The sequence below is a fragment of the Schistocerca nitens genome, chromosome 2 (assembly GCF_023898315.1).
Source record: "Schistocerca nitens isolate TAMUIC-IGC-003100 chromosome 2, iqSchNite1.1, whole genome shotgun sequence".
NCBI classification, from domain to species: domain Eukaryota; kingdom Metazoa; phylum Arthropoda; class Insecta; order Orthoptera; family Acrididae; genus Schistocerca; species Schistocerca nitens.
In genome coordinates this window covers 279,065,225-279,087,182 of record NC_064615.1, presented here as the reverse complement: position 1 = coordinate 279,087,182, position 21,958 = coordinate 279,065,225, and positions in this window count along the sequence as shown.

The following is a 21,958-nucleotide window of genomic DNA, read 5'->3' as shown; positions in this document are numbered from 1 at the left end:
TTACGTACGCTATGGGAGTAGTCGACGTCGCACAGAATAATGTCCTTCACAGACATACAAACATAGACACTACACCCACTAGTTCAGTAACAAAGTGTTTAATATTACCAACTTGAAAATATTAATTTCTTCTTTTCAGTTGTGACATTATACCACGTGTGGAAGAGTATTTGCGAGTTTACAAAAGGGCACCACGATACTGTTGCTTAAGAGGTGACACGTGAGAACGTAGCATGTCGTGACGTACCGTTGTACTATCAGAGGTCTCTTAACGCGGCAGTGGTGTGGCGTGGAATTCTAATGCTAGTTTTTTACTTACTTTGAATATTTTAAGATTGAGATTAACTTTTTAATTAACCTTACGTTATTACTATGGATTAATATTATTGTATAGTATCAAACACACCGAGCGAGGTGGCGCAGTGGTTAGACACTGGACTCGCATTCGGGAGGACGACGGTTCAATCCCGCGTCCGGCCGTCCTGATTTAGGTTTTCCGTGATTTCCCTAAATCGCTCAAGGCGAATGCCGGGATGGTTCCTTTGAAAGGGCACGGCCGACTTCCTTCCCCGTCCTTCTCTAATCCGATGAGACCGATGACCTCGCTGTCTGGTCTCCTTCCCCAAACAACTTAACCTAAGTATCAAACACAGTGACCAAAATAAAATGGAATATTATTTATTAACTATTAATCCCATACCAGTTACATGTATTGAGTCATACGCTTCTAATTTCTCATCGAATGTAGCATACTCACTGACAGAGGAAAGCTTCCTACATTTACAAACTGGTCAAGAACGCCTCTAAATGGAAGCAATGTTCCTACTTCCTTCATGGCTGCTACAGTTTATTTGTCATCAAAACGAGTACAGAAAAAGAGTAATCTGAATCTTTATCCCACTTTTGTCAGATATACAAAAGTATTCCCAACTCAATCTACTTGCCTTGCAGGTTGCTGCTAAATACAGGAGCACACAGCCATCATTTCGTGCTTCATTATTAGTTTTAGTATGCTTTCTTGTGAATGGCTCCCTCTCTATGTGCTTATTTGTAAACAACAGAATACCTTTCATAATATAATAAAATATAAAAAGATTGCAACAATTTATCTTGTGGCTCATGGTTTTGCCATCACCAACAACATCCGAAAGATAGGTAATAATATGCGACCTTGTTCTGCTATTACGTCGCGAAAACACTTTTCTCGATTTAGCTGTTCCTTCTTTTGCCAGATAATACTTCTTACTGACCTCATCTTCATCGTTTTAATTTCCTTCCTGCTCTGATCTTGTGTCGTGATCACTGAAAATAACAGCATCCTCTTCATCTGCGGCATCTGAATCACTTGTACCCTCTTCAGGTACATGATGAATGAATGCTCGAACTTTGGCTCCTTCTGGTCCATAACAATGCATATATTCCTCTTCTTTTGCTTGTGCGCTTGTCCTGCAGTTGCGCAGGGTATGGTTAGGGTCAGATTTGGCAACGTTAATTTGAGGGCTGGCCGGATGCCCTTCCTGCCGCCACCCGTACCTCCCAGGATGGAATCAGTGTACCACAGCTGTCGGCGTCTGGTGTAATCCATGGAACAGTGCAAACGTGTTCAGATGTCTGCGACTCGTGTAACTGAGGCGGGATGTGTGGACCAGCCCGGTATTTACCTAGTGGGATGTTGAAAAGCGCCTAAAAACCACATCCAGCCTGGCTGGCGCACCAGCCTTCATCAGTAATCCGCCGGGCGGATTCGACACGGGGCAGGCGCACCTACCCAAGTCCAGGAAGCAGCGCATTAGCGCTCTCGGCTACCCTGGCGGGTACTTAATAGCCCATATATGAGAATATTTGCTGTTAATGTACGATCAGATATCGTATCTTAAGCAAAATACAAAAACGCAATGAAAGAGCTACCGTGACTTTTCGTTCTTATGGGAGGAGAGTGGTGTGTGGGGTTTCCACATACCCTAACACGCTCAGGCGTGCCCAACAGCGTCTCACGAAGATGCAATAGCACTCAAAGATGCAATAGCACTCAATTCAGATGAAGGAAATAGTTTAGTTATTATCAAACATACTAGCTATATAAGCAAAATAACGATTTTTTTCGAAGATAATAACAGTACAGATACACGACATAACCCTAACATTAGGTTTGTCACCCAGACTAAAAAATGCCAGAAAAGATTGTAACAAAATTTTCACAGACCAAGAAAATAAGATATACAATGTGTTGAATTCAAACACCCCCACGAACGCAACACACATAAACGACAAATCACTACCTGTCCAATTCCAAACTGCATAGATCACCCAACCGACCTTTCAAGTAAAAAATCAAATAAATTGTTAACTAGCCTACATGTATACGAGAACAATAAAAAATGCACCGTAAAAAGCTAATGAACCTTAGCCTGTACAATCAAATACATACAAATACCACAAATTTGTAACTGTTTTGGATTCATACCCCTTGGGCGTGCACTCGGAGGCTACTTCATGTCAGTGGCTGATCACAACCTCCAGGAGCACCATATTCCAGCTTTCTCAGAAACCGCCGTCGCTGCTTTCAGTAATTCTTTTCGGAATTTTCATATGGTGCTTGTGGTGGATGTATCAGGGAATTCCTAAAAATCAGGACACACTCAAAAATTCTGGAAACACTCTGGTCATCAGAATGACCAGTCTTGGATCGTAACCAATCAGATGACATATGTAACCGTGTGTTCGTAGGAGGTTGGCCACATTATTATATATGCCTCTCAAATATACAGCAAGGAGTGTACCTGACATAGCGATCTGTTACAAATATTGTAATTCTCTAAGATCGTACTTGTACACAGAAAGTGGCCTGGCATTCAGAATTGCTGTATAATGTAAAAAGTATAGCAAGGTATTATTTTGTCAGTAGACAGCGGCCCAGTTAAAATTATATCATTGAAATAAATTGAGGTGGATAAGCATTGTGTCGCCACAAAAACGAGAGGTAAATGAATCGTTGTATGTAGTGGGAGATCTGCTATGGAATGCTGCACTGGTTGACTTGACATTGGAAAGAGCAGCAGGGTCTGAGAAATACTAGAATAAAACAGGTAATGGAAGATATTAGAAGTACTAGTTGTTGGGGTAGTAGTTACGTAGATATGAAAGGATTATCACGATCTAGGATAAGATGGTGGACATCATCAAAATAGTCCAAAGGCCAATGATTTATAAAAGGACAATGACAGCTGTGCTACTTGCGTATGTGTTTATGTTATGTAATTTTGATTCTGGGTGGTTCTGCCTCACCGGCAGTACAATAGATAAGTCTACCATATCTATTGTTCCTCAGAATTCGTAACATCAGATTGTGTTTAAAAAAAACACGAATGTAACCTCTAGACATCCGATATGAACGTATATGACTGCTCCCACGTGTTGTCAGGCTGGGATGCAGGCGGGGAAACCAGAAAAACGGAACTAATCTGCTGATTGCTCCGGCTGCAGGTGGGCGGTTCTTACTGGCCACCCCCTTGGGAAATTTTTCATTCCACTGCTCCACACATCGTGTGATTAAAAAAGCTTTCCACTGGGAAGGCTAAGCGGTTGCTCGAGGATTTGCGTTTGTCCACATGTGTGTACTGTGGTATGTAATTATGAAGGTATAATTATGAGAAGTTTCCTCCTAGTTTGCGTCAACAGCACCTCCTGTGGTACCTTTTAAGCAACCTATTTTACATTCGGCGGAAAAATAACAAATATTTCTTACACCGGCATATCGCTCTTGAATAGCAAACAGTACAGTGAAGGCAATAACTGATCGACAATTTTTACTAAATTTGTTGTTTGTTCGGGAAATGAGCACAGGATTGCCGTTCGGTTCGTTCTGTACCTGCCCAGCACTTTGCTCGTTAATCCGCGTGCCCGTAACTGCCTTCAAGGGGACCAGTAGACCTGTTAATAAAGGATTTTCAAGAATCGAGGGTATGTTGTATAGTGACGTGTTCTGAGAAACTGCCCACCAGCTTTTCATGCGGCGGCCTATAGTTCCCGAGACGATCGACGTTGAATTTTACGTGTAGCATCTACACACATTAAAACCGTTTAGCATGACCTCGGTTCCCAGCTCCTGAAAATAAACATTGACTGTGGATATTGTATCACAGACGCAGTCCATTTGACTGTTCAGAGATGTCACTAAACCCGCCCAAAGATGTAAACAACCATGCGTGAGCAGCTCCTATTAGACGGAGGGGGCCGACAGCCGATCAGTTCGAGTCATTCCACCAGTAAGGAGGTACACATTTCGTGTTGTCTGTAGTCCAAATGTGCCTGGACGGTCAATACCGAGGTTCGACACCATTCAAATTAAAAAAAAATGTTCCTTATTGATCAACTTCGATGTGTACCATGTATATTTCACAATTCCTGTGAAAGCAAAGGCACAAAAATAAGGGAAAATTAAAGAACATATTTTTTATGGAACTCTCCCTCGAAGCTATTCCTCTATTAGTCTTCTGCAAGTCGAGAGCATTTTATTCGTGGAAATTTTAACCTACATCTATAAACAAAGATTACAGGGGTAGCAAACCGATTACATTTAGCTGGTATAATTTTTACGGTATAGGTGCATGCTTTCCTTTCATGTATAGAGATTTGATCGTAAAGTGCCATATCAGACTGTTAACCATACTTATGTCAAATATAGAGAAATTTTTTCTTCCCTTACTTACGAAATAGTCACAGATTTTTAAAAACCCTTCGTCCAGCACTTTGCCTAACTTGCCTGGTTTTGTGTACTTCACTCGCTAACTGTTTTTTGCACGTTGCAACCTATTTTCCCGAATTGTTCTTGCAAACGTACGAAAATATCAGGAAATTTCGCTCATGACGTTGTTATGGTATATTGTATTGTGAGGGCAAATTAGGGACGAGTACTTTATTGGGAATCCTTCCGCAGTTGGATACAGTATTAAATTTTAATGATATTCTGTACTACGAAACTGAAAACAAGTACACATGTGGGATAGGAACTCGCACCGCCAACGTCGTAGCTGCGCTACGCTCGCTTACCCCAAACACGATTAACTTCACAGGCTTGTGAGGAACGGGTAACATCGATTTTATCGGAAACTAGAGGCCGTCGAATGAAACTCCGCTATCTAGGCACTCAGGACAAATCCCTCTACAACATACCTACGATTCATCAAAATTCGTGATTAACAGGTCTGATGACCCCTTGTTAGACAGGTTAGAGACCCATTAACAGTTCAGCGACGCCCTCGGCGCGTGGGGGTATAGCGCGCCTGCTGCCGTGATACTAACCACGGCAGTAGATCCTTTGCATCACATTTCTAGAGAGCCTCCACTCGATGCCCCTGATATTTCCGATATTCACTCGATTCTCGGTATCCAGCCGACGATGGTGGTTATCGAATTTTGTTCACGCGGTACTCTCCAACTAACCGAATGCGTTGCTGTGCAAATTCTACTCTGAATCCCTTCACTTTTTGGAACTTCCACACGCACATTTTCTCTGCTTAGGGATTTTATTAGGGACGTCCACCATCGGTGTTTTACAACCTGTTTGTTTGAGGACAACGGTTGAGAGATCATCCACTTTCGTTTTTACCTGTCTTTCGGAACATCGTAATTTCCATTAGGCATGACATGATTACTTAAATGCACTTCAGGATGCACCTATAAGGTGCGAAACCGGACGTGGGCCTATGAAAAGACTACAATAAACAGCTAATGTAGTCATATGGACTTTCATTCACTTCAGTTCTAATCTGATAACACACTGCATCATATTTAGTTATCAAATTCCAATACCATCAGTTATTTACTAATAGGTTCCTTAAATATTTTTGATGACTGTCGTGTCTCAAGCAGCAGAACATTACATGGTTGCAATTTCTAATTGATATTCCATCAGTCACAACATTCGATAACTGTTTTGTAAACAAACGACTGGAGTATGAATCATGGAGAATCTCATCGTTATTATCTGTGAACCTTGTCTAATGTTTTCTCTAAACTAAGCCCACAAAGGGTTTCGTGGAATATCTGCTCGTACTTTCTCTCTTATAATTCCAGATAGATCGAAGCAGTCACAGTTCCTAAAAGGCTTGTTTTGATAACTATCATATTAGATTAAACTCATGACAGGCGAAACTCAGGAGTTTTTGGTGCACTGTGTGATCAAACGTATCCGGACACCTGGCTGAAAATAACTTGCAAGTTCGTGGCGCCCTCTATCGATAATGCTGGAATTCAGTGTTGTGTTGGCCCACCCTTAGCCTTGGTGACAGCTTCCACTCTCGCAGGTATACGTTCAATCAGGTGCTGGAAGGTTTCCTGGGGACTGGCACCCCATTATTCTCGAAGTGCTGTATTGAGCAGAGATATCAATATCAGTCGGTGAGGCCTGACACGAAGTCGGCGTTCCAAAACATTCCAGAGGTGATTTATAGGATTCAGATCATGACTCTGTGCAGGCCAGTCCTCCCAAATGCGAGTCCGTTGTGCTACTCATTGCACCATAGTTATTTTCGTGTAAGTACTGGTTCAAATGGCTCTGAGCACTATGGGACTCAACATCTTAGGTCATAAGTCGCCTAGAACTTAGAACTACTTAAACCTAACTAATCTAAGGACATCACACACACCCATGCCCGAGGCAGGATTCGAACCTGCGACCGTAGCAGTCCCGCGGTTCCGGACTGCAGCGCCAGAACCGCACGGCCACCGCGGCCGGCTCGTGTAACTACTCCACCACAGCCCGTGCATTATGATCAGGTGCTCGTTCGTGTTGAAAGATGCAATCACGATCCCCGAATTGCTCTCCAACATTTGGAAGCAATAAGGTGCTTAAAACATCAATGTAGGCCTGTGTTGTGATAGTGCCACGCAAAACAGCAAGGGGTGCAAGCCTCCTCCATGAAAAACATGACCACATCATAAGACCACCGCCTCCGAATTTTGCAGTCATTTATTTTCATTTTATTTGCACGTCAAGTCCCGTAAGACCATACTGAGGACCAAATCTCCAAGGTCATTGAAGGCGTCAAAAAAAAAAAATGGTTCAAATGGCTCTGAGTACTATAGGACTTAACATCTGAGGTCATCAGTCCCCTAGAACTTAGAACCACTTAAACCTAACTAACCTAAGGACACCACACACATCCAGGATTCGAACCTGCAACCGTAGCGGTCGCGCGGTTCCAGACTGAAGCGCCTAGAACCGCGCTGCCACAGCTGCCGGCGAACGTGTCAGTACATGAAATTACAACATGGAAGTAATAGCATAAAAACAAAATGTTTATGATCCCGAGAAAAGTCAATCCATAAGTTTAAGTAAACGCAGTCAACAATACAACAAGAATCAGCTTAATTTTTCAAGGTTCAAAATGGTTCAAATGGCTCTGAGCACTATGGGACTCAACTGCTGTGGTCATAAGTCCCCTAGAACTTAGAACTACTTAAACCTAACTAACCTAAGGACAGCACACAACACCCAGCCATCACGAGGCAGAGAAAATCCCTGACCCCACCGGGAATCGAACCCGGGAACCCGGGCGTGGGAAGCTAGAACGCTACCGCACGACCACGAGATGCGGGCAATTTTTTCAAGGAACTCCCTGACAGACTAGAAGGAGTTACCCATAATTTGAGTGTTAGCTTATTGTAAATGTTCAATCGTCCAATGTTTACGCTCCTTACAGCAAGCGAGGCGTCGTTTGGCATTTACCGGCGTGATGCGTGGCTTATGAGCAGCCGCTCGACCATGAAATCCCAGTTTTCTCATCTCCTGCCTACCTATCATAGTACTTGCAGTGCATCCTGATGCAGTTTGGAATTCCTGTGTGACGGTCTGGATAGATGTCTGCCTATTACACATTACGATCCGCTTCAACTGCCGGCGGTCTCTGCCAGTCAACAGACGAGGTCGGCCTGTACACTTTTGTGCTGTACGTGTCCTTTCACGTTTCCACTTCACTACCACATCGGAAACAGCGGACCTAGGGATGTTTAGGAGTGTGGAAATCTCGCGTACAGACGTATGACGCAAGTGACACCCAATCACTTGACCGCGTTCGAAGTCCATGGGTTCCACGGAGCGCCCCATTCTGCTCTCTCACGATGTCTAATGATTGCTGAGGTCGCTGATATGGAGTACCTGTCAGTAGGTGGCAGCAAAGTGCACCTAATACGAAAAACGTATGTTTTTTAGGGTGTCCTGATACTTTTTTATCACATAGTGTATGTTCATCGTTTGCGTCGCTGATATACCCACATTCTTGTTTTACGTTTCTCCTATGTGTCCTCTTCCCACATAAATAGCAACTGTTGGACAACTATGTTGTTTTAATTGCACTTCTAGTTTGATGCCAAAATAACTTTATTGGGGGTGCAAAAAAAAATGGTTCAAATGGCTCTGAGCACTATGGGACTTAACATCTATGGTCATCAGTCCCGTAGAACTTAGAACTACTTAAACCTAACTAACGTAAGGACATCACACAACACCCAGTCATCACGTATGGGGGTGCAGGTATGGTTATAAAATCTGCAAAGACTGAAGGGCGTTACTGCTATCTGAACGGGTTAAAAGCTCTTTGGATGAGACTATTCTACCATAATAACTACTTCACGAAAGGCATATGCATCCTCCAAGAAGACTGATACTTATTTGAGGAGGGAAAGGTGTTGGCAGAACCCGGTGCTTTGGCAGAAAGTAGTTCAACGAAAGTTGTATCTCTCCTGAGATTTTATTCCACTGGTATGGATTTCGTAGAGGACGTGGTACAAAAATTTCTTATTAGAGCTCGCACGAGATAACATGGCCCTTACAGGTTCTTACACAGAAACGCATTTTCTTTCTCAGCACTGTACGAGTCTACCCCTCTGTGCCGAAAAGGCAGCTGCCTGTGTTTGCTGTCGCATACTCAGCTTTGCGCTTCGTACATTACAAATAAAACGTTTTCTGGCCATGCCAGTTACACTGCAGGAATAGGGGCGAGCACACAACGTCGGCTCTGCAAACTTTTTCAATTTATTTTAAAGAAATTGTTGGGTGAAAAAAAATATTCTCTCGAATCTCATAGCATGATTCATCAGTTTCATGATGAACCATCTATTATTTCATTAATGGTCATAGTTATTGTGGCTGGTTGTTTTCTTTGGGGGTGAAGGGGACCATACACTGAGGTCATCGGTCCCATCGGGTTAGAGAAAGAAGTCGGCCGTGCCCTTTCAAAGGAACCATCACGGTATTAGCCTGCAGTGATTGAGGGAAATCACGAAAAACCTAAATCAGAATGCTCGGACGCTGGTTTGAACCGTTGTCCTCTCGAATGCGAGTCCAGTGTGCTAATCATTGCACCAAAGTTATTGTGATACTTTGACACCTAGTGAGATAGTGTACCAAATCGAAATAGTTTGCGATTAAAAATAGGGGTCACTACGAGTTTCCGTTTGGTATTTAGCTCATACATTGATGGACACGAAAATTAGGCAACATACTGCATTTTTCCTTAAATTTGAGATAAAATCTTTGTCTGCCTCAGATATAGAGAACATTGGATATATATATAGTGCACTAACTTCCCATCACGTGCGCAAACTACACAGTGAAAGTGAAATACGCATATTCATAACATCAGTCATATCTAATAAAAGTTTGCGATACCAAAGCGAGTTTGTGGCAGATGACAGCACGTAAAGCGGACAGTATTTTGCCATTTTATGAAGGTGAAAAGCTTCTTATCTGCTGGGATACGTGAGTAACAACATTTTTTTTTATATAATGAAATTGTATTGTATTGTATTGTATGGATCTGGGGACCTAGAAACAACGGAGAGGCTTCGTCCCCACCGTAGCCCTCAGTGGTTCACAACCCCACAACAGCCTACTGCAGTCCACTCAGCTCACCGCTTCCGCACACCGAACCCAGGGTTATTGTGCGGGTCGCCCGCCAGTGGACCCCCCACGGGAACGTCTCACATCAGACGAGATTAACCTCAATGTTTGCGTGGTAGAGTAATTATGGTGTACGCATACGCGGAGAAAGTGTTTGGGCAGCAATCGATGGTTCAAATGGTTCAAATGGCTCTGAGCACTATGGGACTCAACATCTTAGGTCATAAGTCCCCTAGAACTTAGAACTACTTAAACCTAACTAACCTAAGGACATCACACACACCCATGCCCGAGGCAGGATTCGAACCTGCGACCGTAGCAGTCCCGCGGTTCCGGACTGCAGCGCCAGAACCGCTAGACCACCGCGGCCGGCCGACAGCAATCGCCGACATAGTGTAACTGAGGCGGAATAAAGGGAACCAGCCCGCATTCTCTGAGGCAGATGGAAAACCGCCTTAAAAACCGCCGGACCTCGCCACTAATCCGTCGGCCGGATTCGTGCCGCGGAACAGCACGCCTTCCCGCCCGGAAAGCAGTGAGTTAGCCCGCACGGCTAACCACGCAGGTTTATAAAAAAAAATGGTTCAAATGGCTCTGAGCACTATGGGACTTTACTGCTGTGGTCATCAATCCCCTAGAACTTAGAGCTAATTAAATATAACTAACCTAAAGACATCACATACATCCATGCCCGAGGCAGGATTCGAACCTGCGACCGTAGCAGTCGCGCGGTTCCGGACTGTAGCGCCTAGAACCGCTCGGCCACTTCGGTCGGCGCAGGTTTATAATGAAATAGTATTATTATTATAAAAGCAATCGATAACTGGTGAAACGGTGAAACGGCAATTTTATACTGAGTATCAGCTTTTCGTAAGTTACTGATATCACTTGTCCTTAGCTGTTCGTTCAATAATAGACTGTTCCAGGATTAAGGTACAGCAGCAAGTGGATAAGTACCTTAGTGTGGTGAAACTGTGTAAAACCTTATGTAGAGAAACCGGTTTACAAATCACACCAAAATAAATTGCTCCTTCTGTTGCAATTTTCGTGTAAGCTTGTAACCGAACGTATTTTTAAGCATGCCGGAGTGACCGAGCGGTTCTAGGCGCTACAGTCTGGATCCACGCGACCGCTACGCTCGCAAGTTCGAATCCTGCCTCGGGCATGGATGTGTATGATGTCCTTAGGTTTGTTAGATTAAATAGTTCTAAGTTATAGGGGATTGACGACCTCAGAAGTTAAGTCCCACAGTGCTCAGAGATGTTTGAACCATTTTGTTTTGTATTTTTAATAGTAAACGGTTGACTTGTCGAATTCTTGGTCGTACTGGGTAGCCTGTTAATACGAGCATTTGCTGATTCGCGAGTTATAGCTAAAAAGTTCTGCGAGATGGGCGTTAGGGAGAAGGCTTCAGCTGTAGAACTACACGTGCGCTACTGTGCTGTCCCGTGGGCAAGGGAACGCCACACCACTGCGGGTTTGGCTCTCCCTGCGCAGCTAGGGGCCAAGTAGTTTGGTACACACTCTAGTTCCGGTTGGACTGTTGTCTGGTCTATGTAGCTAGCTGTTAACGTTACGTTCTAGAACAGCGTCGAGTAATATGCTGGCCCATAGTGCTCAACGAGCACGTTCCAGTTCGTTTACCATTCAACAAGAATGATGTTGACAGTTAAAAGACTCATGAAAGTACAAAAGTTCTTCCTTACTAGAGAAAATCTGGAGAACTTTCTTTAGCGGAAAGTCGGAAAGTTAGATACGACAGTTAGTGACATATAAAATCTCCTTGTTCGCCAAACGACAGCTATATTAACATGCTACGTATCGCTGCCAAAACAATAAATACACTCATGATGTAAAATATTACCACCACCTTCTTAATAGCTTGTTTGTACGTCTTCGGAACGAAATACATCACCGATTCTGCGTATCAGAGAACCGACAATTCGTTGGTAGGTTTGTGGACTATGTGGCATATATTATAGCTAAAAAATTCTGACGTCTATACACAAGTCCTGTAATTCGCGTAAATAACGGGCCGCTTATTTCTGTACGCGGCGATGGCACCAGATAGCGACCCAGATGGGTTGCATAGAATTTACATCAGACGAATTTGGTCCCCAAGACATCAACGTGAGTTCATTGTAATATTCCTCAATGAACTGTAGCATGGTAATGGCTCCGAGACACGGACAATTATACTGCTGAAAAATGACATCGCCGACAGGGAAGACATCAAACATGAGAGGATACAGGTGGTTGGCACCTATTGATTACTATCACAGGTAACATGTAAGTGGAGAACGTTTCCGTAACGTACTACTGCTCCCACCAGCCTGCATCCGTGGAGCGCTGCACGTTTCGAGCCGCCGTTTACCTCGACAGCCGTGTTTGAGGAGACGACCATCGACCTAGTGAGCAAAAATGTAGCTTATCGGAAGAGCTGACTCGGTTCCATTGATCGACGGTCGAATCCCGTTGGTCCCGTGTCCACTGCAGTCGTAATGAACGATGTCGTTCCATCGACATGTGAACACGTAACAGTGGTCTGTTGCGAATCTCCATGTTCAACAATGTACGATGAACGGTGCGCTGCAAAACATTTGTGCGTGCACTGGCATTGCGCTCTTTCGGCAGAGATGCCACAGATCACCATCTACTCTTTTTACAGAGCAGAAAAGTCTGCGAACCCCAAGTTCTCTGAAAAGTCGTGGACGTCCAATCATTTAGCGTCTAATGGTAGTTTCATTGCCCTTCAACATCTTTCCGTAGATGCCCACGACAGTAGTACGTGAACATTCGGCTTTGTCAAAGTCGTTTATCTCAATGGATTTCCCCATTTGCAGCCCAAGTTTTCGTCAAGGTGATACGTTGTCCGTGTCTGTACCGCTTACATACTTTTGTTACCGCGTCGCTACCAGGCGGCATCCAACGTCGCGATTGTCAGTAGTCGTAATGTTTTGGCTTATCAGTGCATACTAGAGGCCGTCAGCTGTCGCCGTATTCCCGCTCGTTCTCGTAAGCGGGACTGATCAGCGAGAATGCTGCCTGCGAGATCATCGTGGTCCGAGAGCGCGGTCTCGAAAACGAGGCGACGCGACACTCTCGGCTGGCCACCTGCAGTGCCGCCGGTTGCATGCGGCCGTTCCGAAGGCGGGTCGTACTGCGTGCGGCTATCCGAGTTACAAGTGTACTAGTAAGGAACATACACGTGTGGCATGTCACAGTTGTGCTGGTATGTATGAATGCATTTTGGGAGATTTAAGACACATTTCGGTCGAACGAATCAAAAACTCAGACATTCGAACAAATCCAGTCCACGTAATTACAAATGTGAACCTGACAAAGTTTCCTGTAAAACTGCTATCAGTGGTGGCATTCTGGTTACTCAGAAACTGTCGTGTAACGGCGACAAGGGAAATCGTGAACCCTTATTATTGTGCAGGGAGGAGACCCCCAAAGAGGGATCATTGCCGACAAAATTTTATTAAATAAAATTTTCCATGCCTAATGTTTGGCCGTAGCCGGCTTGGGCATACTGTGGTGGAAGGTGCTGGCCTGAAGACCATGGTCGGCACATTCCTGCCACGTGCTCCTCGGTCAGACTCAAGTCCCACGGGTTGGTTGCGCTGACGGAGGTACGCTACTAGCAAGGCGCGTTGGAATCAATCCTCCAATCAGAGACTAATCGTGTGATCACATGGGGACGCGGCCGGGAGCGGCGAGGGCGGCTTGGAAACAGCTCCGCGCTCTCTTAGCTTCAGACCTCGGCCCCGAGTGGTCGCTCCTCTAGCCTCTGCCTCTCTGATGAGCAGACGCCATTCCCTCTTGGGACTGCTCAGCCCTACGTAGGCACCAATGTATCATCGTTACAGGAATAAACTGGGTCCATTCCACTTCATTACTTATCATTTTACAACGCCCTCCGCTCCTGACCTCTATCCTGACGAACAAGTGGTGTCAGAAGTGGGATGCGACCCACCGTACACGGTTGTAAAATCAACTCATCAGTTGAGTATGAGTACTACAAAGGGGCCGAGGCTGAGCAAGTAAAGGAAACTAGACCGAACGTGGCGAGGCTGCAGCGCGCCATGCGCGTGCCATCCGGTCGCCTGCGTTGCAGAATGTGCGTGGCCGCGCAGTAGCCCGCCACAAGCGTGACGCAGTTCGCCGCCGGACGAGAGCCGAGGAGGGTCCGCGATGCAGTCACGCTCGCCGCCGCCGCCGCCGCCGCCGCTGTCCGTAGCTGGCACGGGTCACCGCCTGCGCCAGGGACCGGGGTGCGGCCCTCGCGCCGCCCCGCCGTCGCAGCTGTCCGTGCTGTCGCCCGCCGCCTGCTGCGCCCGCGCGTGATCAACGCGCCTGCCGCCGCTCGTCGACACCGCCGCCGTCCGTCGTCGGCACGCCACCAAATAATGTAAGTCGCTAGCGACGCTACGGTGGTGTAGATGCCCACACTATTGTAACATGCCGATCACCAAGCAGCAATCGGAGGCAGGAGCAGCCGGAGAGGATTAAGATCCCCTCTTGGCGCTGCAGTCCCAGTTAAATCAATTAATTTTAACTAACGCGGAGCTTAAGCAACAGATAGATGATCTTAAAATGGCTTCTCCGCAATCTAATGTTGCTAAGCAAGTGCTAGTGGAAGAACAGCCGAAGCAGGTGACTCCACCACTCACTAGTGCAGAGTCACCTGTGGCAGTAGCCACCTCTACTTTGGTGCAGAGCTTTCCAGCCGTAGCGTTTATTCCGACGTTCGCTGGAAAGCCGCACGAGGATATTCAAACGCTTGTCCAGAATATCCAGGACATCGGAAAGCTTTGCGGTTGGCCAGATGAGTTTCTCTTAAACGTGATGAAAATGAAACTCACCGGCGAAGCGCGGAAATACGTGCAGTCGGTCGAGAGCTTGAAAAATGCCCCTACCTTCCAGTCCCTTGCAACAGGGTAGATTGAAAGGTATACAGACAAACGTGGTACTAGTTACTATCGCGACTTGCTTTCCACCCTTAAGCAAAAAACGGGGGAAGATTTAGGAGCATTCGCGGACAGGATTAGAAGCGTCGCATGCCACACGTACGCACTAAGTGCCAGTTCTGCTCGTAACGAGGTTCTGTTGGAAGAATCAGAATGTCGTGCGATAGACGTGTTTATTCGTGGCATAAACCCTCAAATAGGGGGCGAAATCAAGGTAGCTTACCCCCGCACTTTACACGAAGCCGTGCGATTAGCACTCTTGAGAGAGGAGGCGAGCCGATTTGTGGCCGTCTCCGCGCGGCAAAGCGAGCCCCGACGTCTCTTTTTCGAACGATACTGTGGGTGCTGTAATAGACAAGGACATGTGTCAGAGCAATGTCGCGTGCCATATTGTCATGAGTGCAGGAACATGGGTCACCAAAGCGTGCATTGTCCAAATAATAGGCCACAACCGCCTGCAAATTCCAGGCGAAATGCAAACCAACCACAGAATTCTGGAAACGGCCGCGGGGCAGGAAGTACCACCCCTCCCGGCCCCCGTTAAAAATAGTGACCCCCCTAGCTAATAAGGGAATCACGCAGGTGGCAAGCGTCGTTGTCGATGGTGTTAGAGGCCGCAAACCAATACGCGTGCTAATTGACACAGGCGCACAGATCAGCTTGGCATTTTTATCGAAGAGAGATAAAAGAACATTGCAACCGCCGCGGTACCATATCAGTGGTATTGGTCCCGGCATAGTGAAACCTGATGGCAGCTGTTGCGTTGAGTTCATGTTGGACTCCACAAAATATGCTTTTACGATGGAGGTTGTACGAAACAGGCGCACGGATTACGACATCATCCTGGGAAGTGACTTTCTGCGTCATTTCCAGGGGGTTATTGACTATAGGTTAAATACCGTCCAATTCGGCGACAACGCGCACCGTTTTGGACGTGACTGCACGTTGCGGGCGAGCGGAGCTGGGAAAAAAGGATCCGTTTCCCAAGTTTCGGAGTCTCCCGTAACGATGCTAAAAGCCGATAATCCCGTGGAGATACCAGAAGGCACAGGAAAGATCCTTTGGGTGCCTGTCGGGATACGTGAATCCGAAGAGGTTCATTTCTTGGTAGAACATTGCAACCGCCACGGTACCATATCAGTGGTATTGGTCCCGGCATAGTGAAACCTGATGGCAGCTGTTGCGTTGAGTTCATGTTAGACTCCACAGATTATGCTTTTACGATGGAGGTTGTACGAAACAGGCGCACGGATTACGACATCATCCAATGTTCTGCCATAATGAAACTCTTGACCAGATGCAGGTCCACGTAAAACGTAGCCTGTGCTAAGCGCAGCAAGTACAGAAAGAAAATTGCGTACCCGTGTGTTTAGACAATTTTAGTCACAAGCAAGCTTTAATACCGCGTGGTACAGTATTAGCCAGTTTACAGGTTATCGCAGAAGATGAGTTGCCAATGAGAACCCCTTCTCTGAAAAAGAAAAAGACTGCTGCCGCCTCTCAACACCTTTTGACAATCACGTCACATCTGACAGATAAGTTTAAAGCTAAGCTTAGTCACCTCCCATTGCATGAACAAAAGCTAATAAACGAAGTATTGAATGAGTATTCATGGTTGTTTGAAGACAGGAAATATTTACCAGCAACAGATCTAATCCAACATGAGATTCCAACCGGAAATGCTAGGCCAATAGCTCAAAATGGGTACCGAATTCCCTACCATCTTCAGTCAGTGGTAGAGGAAACTATACAACAGCAACTAGAAGCAGGAATAATACAACCCTCTTCTAGTGCGTGGTCTAGCCCAATTGTAGTCGTTCCAAAGAAATCTATAGACGGAGAAAAATCCTATCGCCTCTGTGTAGACATGCGAGCGGTAAACAAAGTTACTACTCCAGATCATTATCCATTACCCCGGATCGATGAAACACTCGATCGTCCGGGCAATTGCCGGTACTTCACAACATTAGACAAGTGCAGTGGGTATCATCAAATTCCAATTGCTCCTCAAGATCGAGCTAAGACAGCTTTTGTAGTTCCTGGTGGCTTATATGAATTCTTAATGATGCCTTTCGGGCTTCGCAACGCGCCAGCAACGTTTCAGCGATTTGCAGATCCGCTATTACGTGGGTTGAAACCTACTATGTGCCTTGTGTATCTTGATGATATAATTATATTTTCAAAATCCATTGCTAAACATGCAGTGTATTGTTGCGCTTGCAAAATACTAATTTCAGCTTAAAATTAGAAAAATGTTCTTTTGCTCAATCACAAGTGCAGTATTTGGGTCATGTCATCAGTTCCAGCGGAGTCAAGCCAGATCCACGATTAACTGAAGCAGTAGATACTTTTCCTATTCCAACAAATTTAAAGGAATTACAATCCTTCCTTGGCCTTGCAAATTATTACCGCCGTTTTGTTAAAGATTATGCTACTATTTCCAAATCACTTACTAAATTGTTGAAAAGGGATATTCCTTTTGTTTGGACGGATGAATGTTCGACCGCCTTTGAAACAGTGAAAACTATTTTAACTAGTTCACCTCTACTTGTTTACCCAGACTTCGCTGAACCTTTTATTTTATCTTGTGACGCATCTGATTTTGCTGTAGGATGTGTCCTAATCCAAGTGCAAGATGGTGAGGAAAAACCCGTTGGGTATGCCTCTCGTCAACTGAATAAAGCAGAAACTAATTACAGTACTACAAAAAAGGAATTGCTTGCCCTTCCTTTTGGAATTAATTGTTTTAGATGTTACCTTTATGGTCGCAAGTTTACAGTTCTTACCGATCACTCTGCTCTGCAGTGGTTATTGAATCTTAAAGACCCTAGCAGCAAACTTATGCTCTGGGCCATGAAACTGTCAGAATATGATTTTGAAGTTCGGCACAAGGCTGGTCGGTTGCATCAAAATGCTGATGCGTTAAGTAGAAAAGTGCGTGTCATTCAATCAGATGAGGTATCAATTGAAGAGTTAAAAGAAGCACAGCAGGTGAACGTTCGATGTCAACGATACGTCACCTTGCCAGAATTTGAAGTAATAGACGACCTTTTGTATCGAAGAACTCCCCATGGAAATCGTTTGGTAATACCGGAATGCTTGCAGCAACGTATAATACGGCAATGCCATGATACAATCCAAGCATGTCACAGCGGAAAACGCGTTACGAACGCTCGAATTGCGACACGTTATTGGTGGCAATACCGACAACGTGACGTGGACAGGTATGTAAGATCTTGCCTGCTGTGTGCACAACGAGCACAAAAGAGGCATCTGCGAGTGCTGCTGCAAACACTTCCTCAGGCATCTTCAACCTTCGAAATTCTTGCTTTAGATTTCCGAGGTCCTTTTCCACAGTCGCAACAAGGTAACAAATACATTTTGTCTGTTATTGATCACTTTTCACGTATCTAATTTTGGTTCCCCTCCGCGACGTGACAGCTGAAACTGTGGCGAGAGAGTTTGTAAATCGTGTGATACTACCTTTTGGAAGTCCTGATGCCATTCTAACGGATCAAGGAACCAATTTCATGTCTGCTTTATTTGTACAAGTTTGTAAATTGCTAAGAATCAAAAAATGGCGTACAACTCCCTTCCATCCTAAAGCCAACGGTCGCGTTGAACGCGTACACCGTACAATTTGTAAAATGTTATCCTATTATGTTGCAAAAACGCACGCTGATAGGGACAGATATGTACCGTATTTTTCTTCTGCATACAACACCCGAATACATGAATCCACGGGGTATACCCCTTACGAAGCTGTGTTTGGACGGCCGTTGAATTCGCCGTTCGAAATAGACAAACTACCTCAAGGTGTAGAAATAAAGGAAGTAAAAGGTTCAGCCCGCCGGCTAAAAGCGATCTGGTATAAGGTGAAGAGGAATAATACCAAAGCTACTAATAAACAGTAGCACAGGCAGAACAAAAATGCTGTTTTACCGAGTTATCAAACAGGTGATTTAGTGTTATTACGAAACCCGGCAATCAAAAAGGGACGAACTAAAAAGTTCTCTCCCCGCTTTGAAGGCCCGTATCGGATTGTACGGTTGACCTCACCAGTCAATGCAGAACTGCAATTAACCGATCGTACGGTGATAGTGCACTTTGACCGCCTGCAACCTTTCCACGGCAGGGCTGTGTCACCACAACAGGTCGCAGCCCCCGATCCGCCTGTGTCAAGTGGAACAAAGACGAAAGAAAAAACGGAGGAGATTACCTCCACAGGGTTGTAGATACCCTTTGCGGAATCGACACCCTTATGGGTTGAGGTCGCGTGATTAATCACGCCTAATTAGAGTTTTATGTTATGTTTTATTGCAGCTTAGTTTAAGTCATTTTCTCCAGGGACTTGGAAGCAAGACGTGCCTGGCCACCACGGAGTTCCCAGCCATTCTCAATTGTCAATTTCCAGTCCTGTCATGTATTTTTGCTCATTTTTATATGTATGATTATGTTTTATGTTTTGCAAGCAATGCCACGCATTAGACGTCACGCAACTGACTTGCTTCAAATGCAACCATTACACTTGGTGTTGGCAGTACCGCGGCTGCTAACTCAAATAATAATGTCCTCTATTGCCATCTATTTGGCAAACCAGTACATGTGGAGTATTTTTACTCCGAGCTTTTCTTAATACTTGTTACGTTGACGTCTAGTGTATTGTACTATATGTCGTACTTCTGTATTTGCTGCAGCTAACCGTAAGTAATCAGAACAGATAAAGCCAGGATTTGAAATGCATACGCCTCGTACGCTTTGTTTACGGGACCAGCTGTTGGCGGGGCAGCACATCAGCTGTCGCCTCCCCTCCTCTCTTCAGCGCTGTCCCATCTCCTCGCCAAGAACTGGCCAGCGGCCATCATTTTTTCTCAGCCAGTAACAGCGCTCCGCGCGATGACGTATCTTATCACCACGTGCGCTGCCGCCTCCAGCGTCTCAACACACGGCGCGTCCGAGTAGTTACAAAAACAAACCGCAAATTACTGCCCTATCCTCCCTGTATGACAGACTACAATGCATTTACCATCATTTTATATAACTAACAGCCTTTTTAAAAAAACTCTTATTCTAGATAATTAGCAATTTCTAATTCATCGTTATTTCTGGTACACGCTAAGCGCGTGATATTTGTCACTGCAGTAGCGGCCGGTCTCTCGCGGCTACACGCCGCCTCACATAACCGCTGACGTGCCGGTGCCTACTCCGCACCTACGCGTGCGCTGCGCGCTCGCCAACAGCTCCAAGCTGGTTTCTTTCATGCAGCCGGAAGACACGGCAAACAAAATTCATTCAAACATCCCAATAAATCTTAACATAAATATTAAGTAGATGTGATTCATTGTTTTAATTCTTTTCCTTGTTTTGTTTCACATTAGCTGGATAAATCACACGAAGTTCTTAACGATTTACATTATTCTGCATACCTTAGTCTGCCAATCCTATAAGTGAAGTTTCACTACTGCTTTGATTCATTGTATAAGCTACAAACTACAGCCCTAACCCTCTTACACATCCAAATATGAGGACATTTAACGTTATCTTTCTTGGACAAGGCCATATATGGGCAAACCAATGCAATGCCACGGGTTTTTCACGCTACTGACGAGGCACAAACGACCAATCGTCCGGGCTGCCGTATATCGGTGGGCTATTGTTCCTTGGTTGCTACGCAGTTATTTTTGCCCTCCCCATTTATTTTACTCTACCGCCGTGGTCATTGTTCTATCCTGTTTTCCTTCTTCTGTCGATGAGGAGGCCCCTACAACATGTTAGGTACCCTCTTCCGACAGTACCGGTCTTTTAATCTTACCACCCATTTACACCGAGATATTGCTCTCCCTTGTTGCAGTCTTGCCGCAAAATATCGGCCGATGATCCATTGTGAGATACGTACTTTGCGTCTGATTAGCCGGTGATGTAAGCGCTACGGGAACTGTGCCTAGTTGTCCTTTCAGTTCAATTTGTTATCGTCAGTTTTAAAACTAACACACGCGCAGCCTAGCAGCCAGCCGCAGGTGGCCAGTGTTACATGTTAACGTTGAGCGTTCCGACTACTTACAGTGTTATTATTATACATCATTGTGTTTTTATTTTCCTGTCAATATATGCCATTGTGTTTAATTATGTCATTATGCTAGCGCTAGTGATTTATAGTTCATGATTTTCATTTTATGTAGTGTTATGTACTGCGCGCACAAAAAGTGATGCTATTTATGCATGTATGCTATTCTAGCTTCAGAGCTGTTTTTATTGTTTGAACAGTCGACATTTCCCTAGTACAGCAGGTCGCTAATAACGCCGCTGATACTTTTATTCCATGTATCGCAGGAAACCCATGTGCCTACACTAATTCTTATTAAGTCAGACGGACGCCCTTAGGCCCGCTGAACCATGGTATCGCAGATAGCTCCAATGCACTGCCTACCCCTCAATTATTAGACAGGTTGTCTTAGCACTATCCGCAGGTTGCTCCATTGCCATGAAAATTATATAATCATCAATCCAAGTCTGCAGATTGCACTAATGCACTGCTGAACTTATTAGTCGAGTCACTCGCAGGTAGCTCATTCGCACCGCGAACTTGTACTTACACGTCACCGAATCCTAGGCTCCTCGGTTGACCACAAAACAATTGATACATCAATTACCGTGAGACAATTTGCGCTCACACTACGCCTTTGGCACTCAACCACAAATGAACTGAGCCCCAGACGATCTTTTATTACATTTTATACAACGCCACTTTCTTCTACATGTCAATTCCATTGCAAAACCATCGGATCCTGCCAAAGATTCAGATACCGTTCCCCAAATGACAGCCTTTTTCGTTGCTGAACGGATTCGTTGCTTTTCACCATCTGACAGTGCAAACTGCACTTTTAAGAACAATGTTGTTATATACACACACTGTCGGATTCTACTGACGTAGTCCCTTATGCACTTCGTCAACCGACTAAAAACCAACATCCCCTGACGGATTTCGTATCCGATTCGGAAGTTTATGTTCGGGAAATATTCCTTTTATTTTATTTCTTGTCAATTATTATTCTTCAATGTCATGTTTTATTGTTATCAATTTATA